This window comes from Chrysochloris asiatica, unplaced genomic scaffold, assembly GCF_000296735.1.
Source record: "Chrysochloris asiatica unplaced genomic scaffold, ChrAsi1.0 scaffold00348, whole genome shotgun sequence".
NCBI lineage: Eukaryota > Metazoa > Chordata > Mammalia > Afrosoricida > Chrysochloridae > Chrysochloris > Chrysochloris asiatica.
Genome location: NW_006408866.1, coordinates 332,426 through 343,902, shown reverse-complemented (window position 1 = coordinate 343,902; position 11,477 = coordinate 332,426). Strand labels below are relative to the sequence as shown.

The 11,477-nt window shown below is 42.3% G+C and overlaps 2 pseudogenes; both read right to left on the bottom strand.

Annotated features, from left to right (window-relative positions):
• Positions 1–8,874: 8,874 nt before the first annotated feature.
• LOC102819605 lies at positions 8,875–10,701 on the bottom strand (annotated as a pseudogene).
• A 22-nt stretch (positions 10,702–10,723) lies between these two features.
• LOC102819233 lies at positions 10,724–11,269 on the bottom strand (annotated as a pseudogene).
• Between the last annotated feature and the right edge of the window lie 208 nt (positions 11,270–11,477).

Genomic DNA, 11,477 nt, shown 5'->3' with positions numbered 1-11,477 from the left:
CACTTAATTATGTTCATGTGCAGAAACTATATGTAGATCAAGAGGCAGTGTTCAAAGAGAACAAGGGGATACTGAATGGTTTAAAATCAGGAATGGTGTATATCAGGGTTGAATCCTTTCACCATATTTATTCAATCTGTATGTTGAGCAAATTATCTGAGAAGATGGGCTATATGAAGAAGAACAAGGCATCAGAATTGGAAGAAGTCTCATTAACAACCTGCAATACACAGATAACACGATCTTGCTTTCTGAAAGCTAAGAGGACTTGAAGTACTGAGATCAAAGATCAAAGACTACAGTCTTCAGTATGGATTACACCTCAATTTAAAGAAAAAAATCCTCACAACTGGACCAATAAACAGCATCATGATAGACAGAGAAAACATTTAAATTGTGAACAAAGACCTTTTTACAGCGTTAAAGAACACTTTAAGGACTAAGGTGTGACTGACCTATGCCATGGTATTTTCAATCACTTCATCTGCATATGAAAGCTGGACAGTGAATAAGGAAGATCAGAGAAGAATTAATGCATAGGAATTATGGTGTTGGCAAAAAAAAAAATACTCAGTATACTATGAGCTGCCATATGAACCAACAAATGTGTCTTGAAAGAAGCACAGCCAGAATGTTTCTTAGAAGTTAGGATGACAAGATTTCACCTTCAAACTTTAGGCATGTTATCAGGAGGGATCTATCCCTTCAGAAGGACATCATATTTGGTAAAGTAGAGGGTCAGAGAAAAAGAGGAAGATCATCCTCGTCCACAAGACATAACAATAGTAAGTATGGTGCCAGGATAGGCAATGTTTCTTTCTGTTGTACACGGAGTTTTGAAGAGTCAGAACTAAGAGGCACCAAATAACAATCTAGATACGTTTTCTCAAAGGACACAAGATAACCACAGGGGTTTATTAGGAAGAAGTGTTGAGAACTGTATTGTGAGGAAAAAGCTAGGAAAGAGGATTCTCCCCACCCCCCTACCCCCATCACAACAGTGCTCATTCTTTAAGGGTAGCCAGGCTGTCCTAGAATTTCCCACCCTACAGCCTGATCCTGCCTCTTCAGACTTCATTTCATTCTCAAAATTCAAAGAACATTGAAAAGAAACATAGTATGGTTCCTTTGAGGTTGTCATTCTGACGTGGGGTAAATAAATTAAAGAGTACAGAATTTTGGGGGGAAGGGTTAGAGAGACGGAAACATCACTTTCAGAAGTATATAGACTTAGACGCAGGCGATGCAGAAAAACAATAGTTTCATATTTTTATATTTTTGTTTAATGAAACTTCTTTGGTTTTGTTGCAAGACTTTCTGACTTACCCTCATATTTACTGTGCATCTACTGTGTGACAGGGAGGGGGATGGATTTGCAAAGAAAGACTCCTGACCTTTTGTCATGGATACTCAATGTGCTGTATTCCACTTACCCTTACAACAGCCCTATGAAGTACGCATGGTTATTGTACCCATTTCATGAATGGGGAAAGGGGTCTGAGAAGCAATTTACCTCCGTTCTTTCTTGGAAGTGCCCGACCGAATAGTTAAGGTCCAGTCTCTGGAATGCCATCTTTATTTATTTGCTATGGGCAAATAATATGAGCTCCAATATCCTGGTGGGTAAAAGGAAGCCAGGAAACTACTTCAGAAACTTATTCCAGGGGAAAGCAGTTGTGACAATTAGAAAGCGCTTCCTGGGTCCCCAGCACACTACACTAGGCTCACAGAAACCTGACGAGGAACGTCGTATTTTACGCCCCTTTTTACAGAGGATGGAAACTGGAGCCCAGAGAGGTACGGTACGTAGCTTGCCAAGAGGCATGCAGGGTATAAACAGCGAGACTCCAAAGTACCCTGCGTGGGTAAAGGGTTCACTGGATCAGGCACAGTACGTTCCGCAGAAAGTGTCTTAATGGGGTAAGGGGGCGGACGCCATGCGCCGCCGAGAAACTTTCTTTACCTGGGATGGTTGGGGTGGGGGGAGGGTCCGACTGTGTGCGCCTCTCAGAGACACGTAATTTGGGGAGAGGGTGAGTCCAGCGCGTGGTGGTCCCGGGCTGCAGCCGCCGCCTCGACCCCTTTTCCTGCTCATAGTCGTCACCCCACCCCGCCACAACTACAAAAGCAGGACCACCCCAGGGCTACCCCACGTTGGGGGACACACCTTGACGGCGCGCCTCGTTCTTGCCATCGATCCCTCCTCGAGTCCCGGGAAGAGCGACTCAACGCGGGTCCCAGGTCCTGGCGAACCGGCTTCACCTCCCTGCCCGCGGCCGTGACACCTGCGCCCTGTGCTCGCGGCATCGCCTGGAGCAACCGCGGGAGGCGAGCCCTGGCACCCGAGCCCTACTTCCTGCCTAGTGGCCGGTTTGCTTTCTGCTTGGAGTTGAGCCGAGTTCCTGCAAGAGCTGCGTTCATGCACCTGTTGGCACACAGACTATTTACTGGTCCGAGACTGCATTAATTCTTCCACGTTTCCACCAGCGGGCACCCAGAGAACCCAGTGGGCTAGGACTTTTGCTGTCCAATCCCATGGTCACTAGCCACAGACAAAAGAAAAAAGCAAAATATCTCACTAGCAATTTTTAAGTATACTGATATAGCATATTGAAATGATAGTGTTTGGATGTTGTTAAGTGCCGTCGAATTGCGACTCTTTGCGACCTTGTATAAGGTTTCCTAACCGCCGACCTTGTGGTTCAAATTGACTTTGCAGCGCCATACAACTCCACAACAACTGAGTTAAAGAAATTATATTATTAAAATTAATTTCATTTTGTTTCTACTCCTCCAAAAATGTAGCTACCAGAAAACTTTAAATTATGATGTTGAAGAAAAATATTGATTATTCTATGGTCTTCCTTATTAATTGTATTTATAATAACCTATATAGTGGTTACGAATCGGCCTGGGAACCTCAGGGTCAGCAGTTTGAAACTACCAGCTGTTCCGCGGTAGAAAGATGAGGCTTTCTGCTCCCGTAAAGATTTACAGCGTCGGAAACCCTGTACAGGGTCGCTATGACTCGGAACCGACTCCACGGCACATAACAACAACAATATATATAATTATGGAGTCCTGGTGTGGCGCTGTGGGTTAATGCGCCAGACAGCAAATCCATTTGAACTGCAAGATTGGCGGTTCAAGTTCACCAGCTGCTCCTTGGAAACCCTCTACTGGGTCGCTATGGGTCAGAACTGATTCGATGGTACTTCACAACAACAATATATAATTATATTGTTATTGAAGTCCTGGTGTGGCTCTGTAGCATAAGCACTGGACCACAAGGTAAGTTTGAACTACAAGGTGGGTGGTTCAAACCCACCAGCCACTCCTCATAAACTCTATACAGGGTGGCTATGAGTTGGAACCAACTCAACAATATTGTTATTGAAAATTATGTGGAATATGCCATATTGATTATTATGCATTTATTATATGCATACAAATATTTTGATTGGCAGTGCTGTCTAGGACAGGTACCAGTAGCGTCTTCCCAACAGCTATCTGATCTATATTCTAGAAATTACTTCAGCCCTTCCTTCTTTTAGGAGGCATTTGAGGAAGACAAATGGTGGATCAGGCATGGCTCTCTGTGCTACAGAACTAATTGTTAGCTGTCACGAAGTCAGACCCTACTCATGGCCACCTCATTCTTGGTCCTGCACTAGTCCCCAAATCACCCCATAGATTATTATTTTTTCCCCTGGTTAAAACAATCTGTTTATCTTGAAATCTACTTGACTTCCTTGCCATTTGAAAGTTCTGTCTCTACATTATTCCTTCTTTTTGCTTTGTAGTTGACTTCATTAAAATTGACATCTCTCATTGTATATTTTCAATCTTGTAGGTTTGTTTTATTTTAAATACATCTATGTCTGGATTGGTGATGTCATGTGTGTTAATCTCAGGTTGTTGTCTGCTGTTGTTTGTTCTGCGTCTAAAGAACACCTTTTAGTATTTTTTGAAAAGTTGTTCTGGTTATTACAAATTCCTTTAATTTGTTTATCTAGAAATGTCCTAATTTTGCCATCATATTTGAGAGACAGCTCTTTGCTGGGTATATAATTCTTGGTTGGCAATTTTTTGCTTTCAGAGTTATATACATATGACATCCCATTGCCTTCTTGCCTGCATGGTTTCTGCTTAGAAATCAGAGCTTAGTCATGTTGGTTCTTCTTTATAGGCAACTTCATATTCCCCAAACTGCTCTCAGGATTCTTTCCTTGTCTTTAGTTTTGGAAAGTTTGATTATCATGTCTTAGGGCTTTTCTTTTGGCATCTCTTCTCTTTGGGGTTTGTTCAACTTCTTGTATGGTTATCTTCTCGTCTTTTATGATGCTAGGCAAGTTTTCTTCCAACAATGCTTTGACAATTTTCTTTGCGCTTTTTATTGTCTCTTGTTCTGTAATTCGGATCACCCATAAATTATTCCTCTTCATGGTGTCCCACATAACTTAGACTCTCTTCAGATTTTTTTTCATTATTCTTTCTGATTGTTCTTCTAGCATACTAGTATTGAGAGATTTATCTTCAAGCTCACTATTCAGGCTTCCATTGCTTCAGATCTACTCCTTTGCCCTTTCAATGTATTGTCCATTTCTGAGATCTTAATATTAATCTTCTGGATTTCTAATTGCAGCTTTTGTATTGTTCCAAAATTTGCATTTGTTTTGTCTGTTTGCTCGCATCAATTCTTATAAAAAATTTTTTTCTGTGTTCTTTTTGCTTTCCTCAATCTTTCTGTCAGTCTTTTGAAGGTACCTAAATATCATTCTTTTGAATTATTTTTCAGTTAATTCCATTACCTTTTTCTCCTCAGAAATGTTTTCTAGCTCTGCATCTTGGTCATTTGTTTGAACCATTCTCTCTCGTTTCTTCATGTGACCTGAAGTTGTCTATTGTCTCTGGGGCATATAAATACAAATAAAACATTTGTATTTTATTGTATGTTGATTATATGTTAATGTGTTATCATGCTCTCACCAACTGTCTACTGTGGGTGTAGTTAGAGAATGGAAGCTTGTGCACCAGTCTCCATTCACGGTTCATGCACCTCAGTTTAGAGTAGGTTTGACTATTGTCTATTGTTGATTAGGTTGCGCCTATTGGGTGGGACAAAGAAAAACCACCACCACAGCACACACAAAGAAATAAAACAGTATAAGTATGCTAGCAACCAACAATGACGAGAGAAAATAATAAAGGCAAAAACAGAAATAAAACAGGTAATAAACAGGGAAAAAAGGAATATAATAACTAAAAAGATAAAAGAGGGACAAGATAATGGAGCTTTTGTTGTTGTTAGGTGCTATGGAGTCGGCACCAACTCATAACGTATCCTATGCACAGCAGAACGAAACACTGCCTGATCCTGGGCCAACCTCACTACTGTTGCCACACTTGAGTCCATCAATGCTGCCACTTGGCCAATCCATCTCGTTGGGGGTGTTCCTCTTTTTCTTTGACCCTCCACCTTATCAAACATGATATCCTTCTCTAGCAACTGGTCCCTCCTGACAATATGTTCAAAGTATGAGAGACGAAGTTTGGCCATGTTGGCCTCCAAGGAGCATTCTAGCTGCACTTCTTCCAAAAAGGATCTATTGGTTCTTTTGGCAGCCATGGCACTTTCAATATTCTCCTCTGACACCATAACTCAAAAGCATCAATTCTTCTATAGTCTTCCTTATTCACTGTCCAGCTTTCGCATGTATATGAGGTTATTGAAAATACCATGGCTTGGGTCAGGCGCACCTTGGTCCTCAAGCTGACATCTTTGCTCTTCAACACTTTAAAGAGGTCTTGCGCAGCAGATTTTCCTAATGCAATAAGTCGTTTGATTTCTTGACTGCTGCTTCTGTGAGTGTTGATAGTTGATCCAAGAAGAATGAAGTCCTTGACAACTTCAATCTTTTCTCCATTGATAAGAATGCTGTTTATTGGTCCAGTGGTGAAGATTTTTGTTTTCTTGACATTGAGAGGTAATCCATAATGGAACTAGAGAAGAGAAAAATAATAGTAAAAATAGAAGGAAGAAGTTTTGTTTTTTTTAATACACTTAGAAAAACCAGGGAAAGGGAAAAAGAAAAAAAAGAGGTTTTAAGAAGTAGTTAAAGAAAGATCAAAAGGAAAAAAAAAAAAAAGAGGGGTAATGAGAAGCAGAGGAAAAACAAAAGCAGAGACAGAAAAGATAAAATTTAAGGGAACTTAAAAAGAAAAAGGAAGAATAAACAAACAAAAACAATGAAAGAAAAAAACAAACAAACAGTGAAGTTGTTGAACCCAGAGAGGAGAAAACTCTAGGGGTCTCTTGTCAGCCAAGGAGCTCACGAGGTGGGTGCAGTGGGAGGGATGTGACAATGGAGTTCCTGGCCCTAGATGAAATTCCTCCAGGCCCCAATGTAATCTATGTTCTGGGCATTCAATCCAGAAATAGTTTGTGGAGATCCTTGATGGAGCTGGCTTCAGTGTCTGTCAGAATCACAGGACAACTGGGGGCAGGTTGGCTAGTTAGGAAGGTTTCTGCTAGACTAATGTTGGTCTAGTGACCCTGAAGGTTCTGTAGGTCTGGAGCCAATCCTGCCTGAATCCAGGCACCAAAGTGGCACAGCCGACCCTCACCTCACACTAGCGTGGCTCATAACCATGTGGTTCTGAACTCCTGGGGAACAGAGACTGGGCTGGGAATGGATGAGGGTGGAAGCTGGCCATATCTCTCATCACTAGGAGAGTGTGGGGAAAATGAAGGACTTGCACCTTTCCTGTCACCTGTGTGAATCTGCTCCACCAGGTTACCTTTTGTCACCAAAGCTGCTCAGAAAAGTTCAAGATGGCTGCGCCGGATCTGGCTGGCCATTCACTTTTTCTTCATCTCTGCTCAGCTTCTCCTCCCAGCAATTCTCCTCCCAGCAAGCAATCAATTCATTTCTGTAGCCTTTCCTCTGAAGTTTAGGCTCCCAGGGTTTTCATCTGTGTCTGTTTTATTTGGTCTCTTGTGTTTTTGTTGTAGAAGGTCCGTGTAATACATCTGCCCAGTCTGCCATCTTGGGGCAGTTCTACTCTGTCTCTCTAAGTCACTATGAGTTGAAACCAACTTGATAGCAAACAACACATAATAATATGATCACTCTCAGGGTTGAAGTAGTTGGTATATGGAAAGTCATGATTAGCCAGTTTCAATATATATATATATGTGTGTGTATGTGTACATTTTTTAATGTAAGCACGTTACTTCAAACATTCTTCACATGGTCGCCAACTCTGCCCAATTTCTTTACTTAACTTGGTAGGGATGGACTGAAAAGTATGCTGGTGTCTATATTAAAGGTGGTGAAACTTAGTTTCCTCCTTACAAAAGGATTGGTCTTGGTGCTTTTAGGAAGAAAGTGGTTATGAAAATTCCATAGAAGCAAGAAAGGAAGGCTCCCCAGTGAGACAGCAGAGCTGCCACCACTCCCTGATGCTCTCATTATAACTAGGACACAATGGGATTTCACATCTCCTGAGACGATGGTGTTTACACCAGGCTCTGAACAGTTTCAAACTGGCACTGCCATGGTCGACGACACGAAACCAGAAAAGACTTAAGTTTTTTTTAGTTTAATTAATCCCGGAATGCTAACCAGAATGGGAAACTTACAAGTTGAAGTCCTGTAATGGGAGATACAGAAGAGGTGAAGGTTCTTTCAGGAGACTGATGTGGGAGACTGGGTATTGCCAGGGTTTCAAGCTGAGTGTTTGGCCACCATCTTTGAGCCAAGCATCACTGTTTCTGCCTCGGCTGTTCAAGAGATTTGGTTGCTAAGCAATATGTCCTCTGCCCTTGTTTTCTAAGAGGGAGATTACATTTCTAGTAGGGTTTTGACCCTTAATTTTTCTGTTCCAGTTATCATTCCAATTCATCCCAATTTTTAAAATTTGGGCCTATTTTCTGGTGTCGTTTTCTCCTTCAAGGCTGAACCAGTAAGAACTGGTTCAAAGTCTTCAATATAAGATAATTATAATTTCTTAACTATACTACGTCTATCATTGTTTCCCCATTGCATATCATTTAGGCAATTTCTTGTCAAAGGTCTTTCTCCCTCTTTGCCTGTGTAGGATTTCTCTCAGAAGAAGGAAAATCCCACAGTACAAAGGCAAGTGCAGAGGGAAAAGGAGAAAATAAATACCTCATTCTTTCAACTCTGTTCCTCTCATCCCAGATGTTCCAACCACTGCTGTGATTTTTGAGTCAGAACTGACTCGATGGCACTAAACAACAGCACCAACTGTTATCTTTGGGTTTTGTCCTGCGCCTGCTCCTCAGCTACAGCGCTTGATTCTGTGGATTACAGTTTTGTTTTGTTTTTCTTTTGTAATATACATTTTTAATGTAAATGTGAGCAAATGGCATCTTCAAAATGGATATATTAATATTTCATGGAAGATGACAGAGAAGGGCTTGGTGACAGTATTTACCATTCAAATTATTCAGTAGGATTTTTTTTAAAGACTTGTCTTTTTAATGACACCCTAAAACTCAGAGGGATGAGCAGTGGGGCCTCTGGAGTTAGCAGCTGTGTTGAAGGAGGGGCCCTGACACCCTCTAACGCAGCACTGAAAGGCGGCACTGGTGAGGGGTCTCCAAGCCTCTCTCTTATTTCTTCATATAAATTGGGGACAAGGGTAAACCCTGTGGAGGGAAGGACGGAGTCCATCCTTTACAACCTATATGTAGAGGAAAGGTGAGCAGGGAGCACGCTACTGAGAACTAAGAAAGAAACTGTCAGGTGGGAGGATTTGTCCTCCTCCCCTCCCCCAACCTGGGCAGCCTGAGGGACAATGGAGGCCCACGCTTTCTGGCATCCAAGCCTCTATCTCTTCTGCCTTCTAACTGGTACAAAGTTGATAATTGCCACTCTGGGTGATGTAGCAGACCCAGGACAGGGCCTGGTAACCACTTTTCTCAATAAGCTTCATATATTGGACCTGGATCCCAGAGACAATGAAATAGGGGATCTCAAACTTAACCCCGATGGGGGGCCGGCCCTCCACATCCTGCTTCTCCACGCTGGGAAGGCTAAAGTGGGCACGAATCAGGTACTCCTTGCCCCCGCCTCCCAAGGACTTAATACTCCAAATGACAACATTCTCCAGCATGTACTTGGCACTGCCCACATTGTTCTTGAAGTGTAGGGAATCAGCATCGCTGGGGACAGGCACAGAGATTTCCACACTGTTGGCCACAGACGCTTCTTGAATTGCTCCTTGGCCTTGACCATGATCTCCACACTGCTGTGGGAAAACTTCTCAATGACGGACCTGATCCAGATCAGTGGCTTGACCTGTGTGCTGAGGTGGTAGGCCATGAGCTCAAAGTCACCATCAGGGGTGATGAAGGAGATGGTGCGGTTGTTGTCAAAGCGTGAAAGTTGCACACACTGGTGGAACCTGACGTCCTCCAGCTCCACAGATTTGTTCTTACCGCCTAAAAGGCCTGTAAGTTCAAAGAGCACATGGTCATTGAGGCCAAGCTGCAGCTCTGGCATGCCCGACAGAAACACCTTGAGTTTGATGGTGCCTACTATCTCGCATAGCAGGACACTGCCATTGGTATTGACCAGCAAGTTGACAGACTCTATGACATCAATGAAGACTTCATTCTTCTTGCATTTGAGGCCCTCCAAGTCCCAGGACACTGCATTGTCTGGGACACTTGCCCGTCTCCAGCTTGTTGCTCTGCTGAGTGATGTACTCTTGCAGGATCTTGCGGTCAGTGGTCTGGGAGAAGCCAAAGTCCATGAGCTCACTCGGAAGCTCATACGCGATGACAAAGTTGTCTCGGATGCTCTCTTCCTCCAGCCCCTTGAAGTATTCTGAAAACACTTCCACCATCTTATAGAGGAAGAAGTAAAACCAGGGAGGCGTTGGAGTTCTTCAGCGTGGTGGCTACCAAGTAGAGGTTGCTGTTCTTGATCCATTGGAAGTGGGTTCGGCCGTGGCTCAGCAGTGGGGACAGGGCCTCCTCCCGCTGCATGAGTAACAGCATGAAGTACTCGATCTCACTCATGGCCACATTGCCTTTGTAGTTGCAGCTGATCTGGGGCTTGCCCCTTGACGTCCAGGATGAAGACGGCCGAGGTGGAAATGGTGGTGGCTGGAAAACCTGGGAGGCAGAGAGGGTCTCAATAGGCTTTTAAAGAGGAAGAAAATAATCACTCAAGTTTGCTGTCCAATCATAAAGCTGTCAAAATATCTGTAAGGCTTCAAACCTGTACTAAGTTTCCACTAACATGCTCAGAGATAGGAATAATCCTTTTACATCCAAAGGAGTCTAATCATATACACAGGAATGTTCCAGACATTAAAAATTTCAATATGATGAAAGAAGGCAACAGCTGTCATCTGATTAAAAAACTTTTTAGTATCTTACAATGAAAAATAGGTAATGCACCTTAGACATTTGGATACTTACATTTTCATAAAAGTGAATTAGCAAGAAAATAAGGTTTGTGGAAGTTCAAAACAGTGTCATAGTCCTTATCATATATTATTCAAATTCCAAAGACTTTATTATCAAAACTAAACACAAAATTTAAGCTGTTCATAATGAACCTTTACAACAAGCTGTTATGAGTAAATGACAATATAAGTTTGCATACACTAGTTATTATTGAAGGCAGAGGAGCAGGGAAATCAACAAGGAATGTTGAGCATGTTCAGACAGCTTCCTCTTGATTTAAACACTCATGACACAATGAATGAAATCATCATATGGGAAGTTTACAGCACCTTGCTGACCAGTATCCCCTCTGCGAAAGCTGTCTGTGAGGGCCCTCAGTTTGATGCAGCAAACAATGTAGTCATCAAAGGTGATCTTGCCATTGGTACTGTATCTCTTTGCAATTGAGTTCACCACCTGAGGACTCCACCTAAATCCCATAGTTGTCAGAGCCTTCTGTAATTCCTGATGCTCCTTGACTTCAGTCTCTGTCAAAACTGCTGACATGCTGTCTCCAGCCGTTCAGTACAGCCCAGAGTTCTTTAAACTCATTGAAACCCATTGTGGCAGACCTGTCTCTATCCAGCATTGAAACCATTAGCCGACAAGTCTCCAGGTTAAAAGGCTTGTAGCCTCCAGCAATACCCGACTGTGTCAGACATCTGTGCAACTCATCAGCATCTATTTGCCCATTCTGCAAATTACAGCAGCAAAGTAACCATACAGTGGATCCTGCGTCGCTGCTGCCGTTGTCCGCGGGGATTCCGATTTTAACTGTTTCATCAAGAACTGTAAATGCTTGTTCTTTAACAAGATTTTTTTTTTTAACATCCAATTTAATTTTATGTCTTCCACATTCAGGTAAATTTCCAGTATACTAAGGTGAGATTTTTTTTTTTTTTAAGGTTTTTATTGTGGATTGAGTGAAAGTTTACAGGGCATATCATTAGTTTTACATTCAATAAATCATATACCTTGTTTCATTACATTG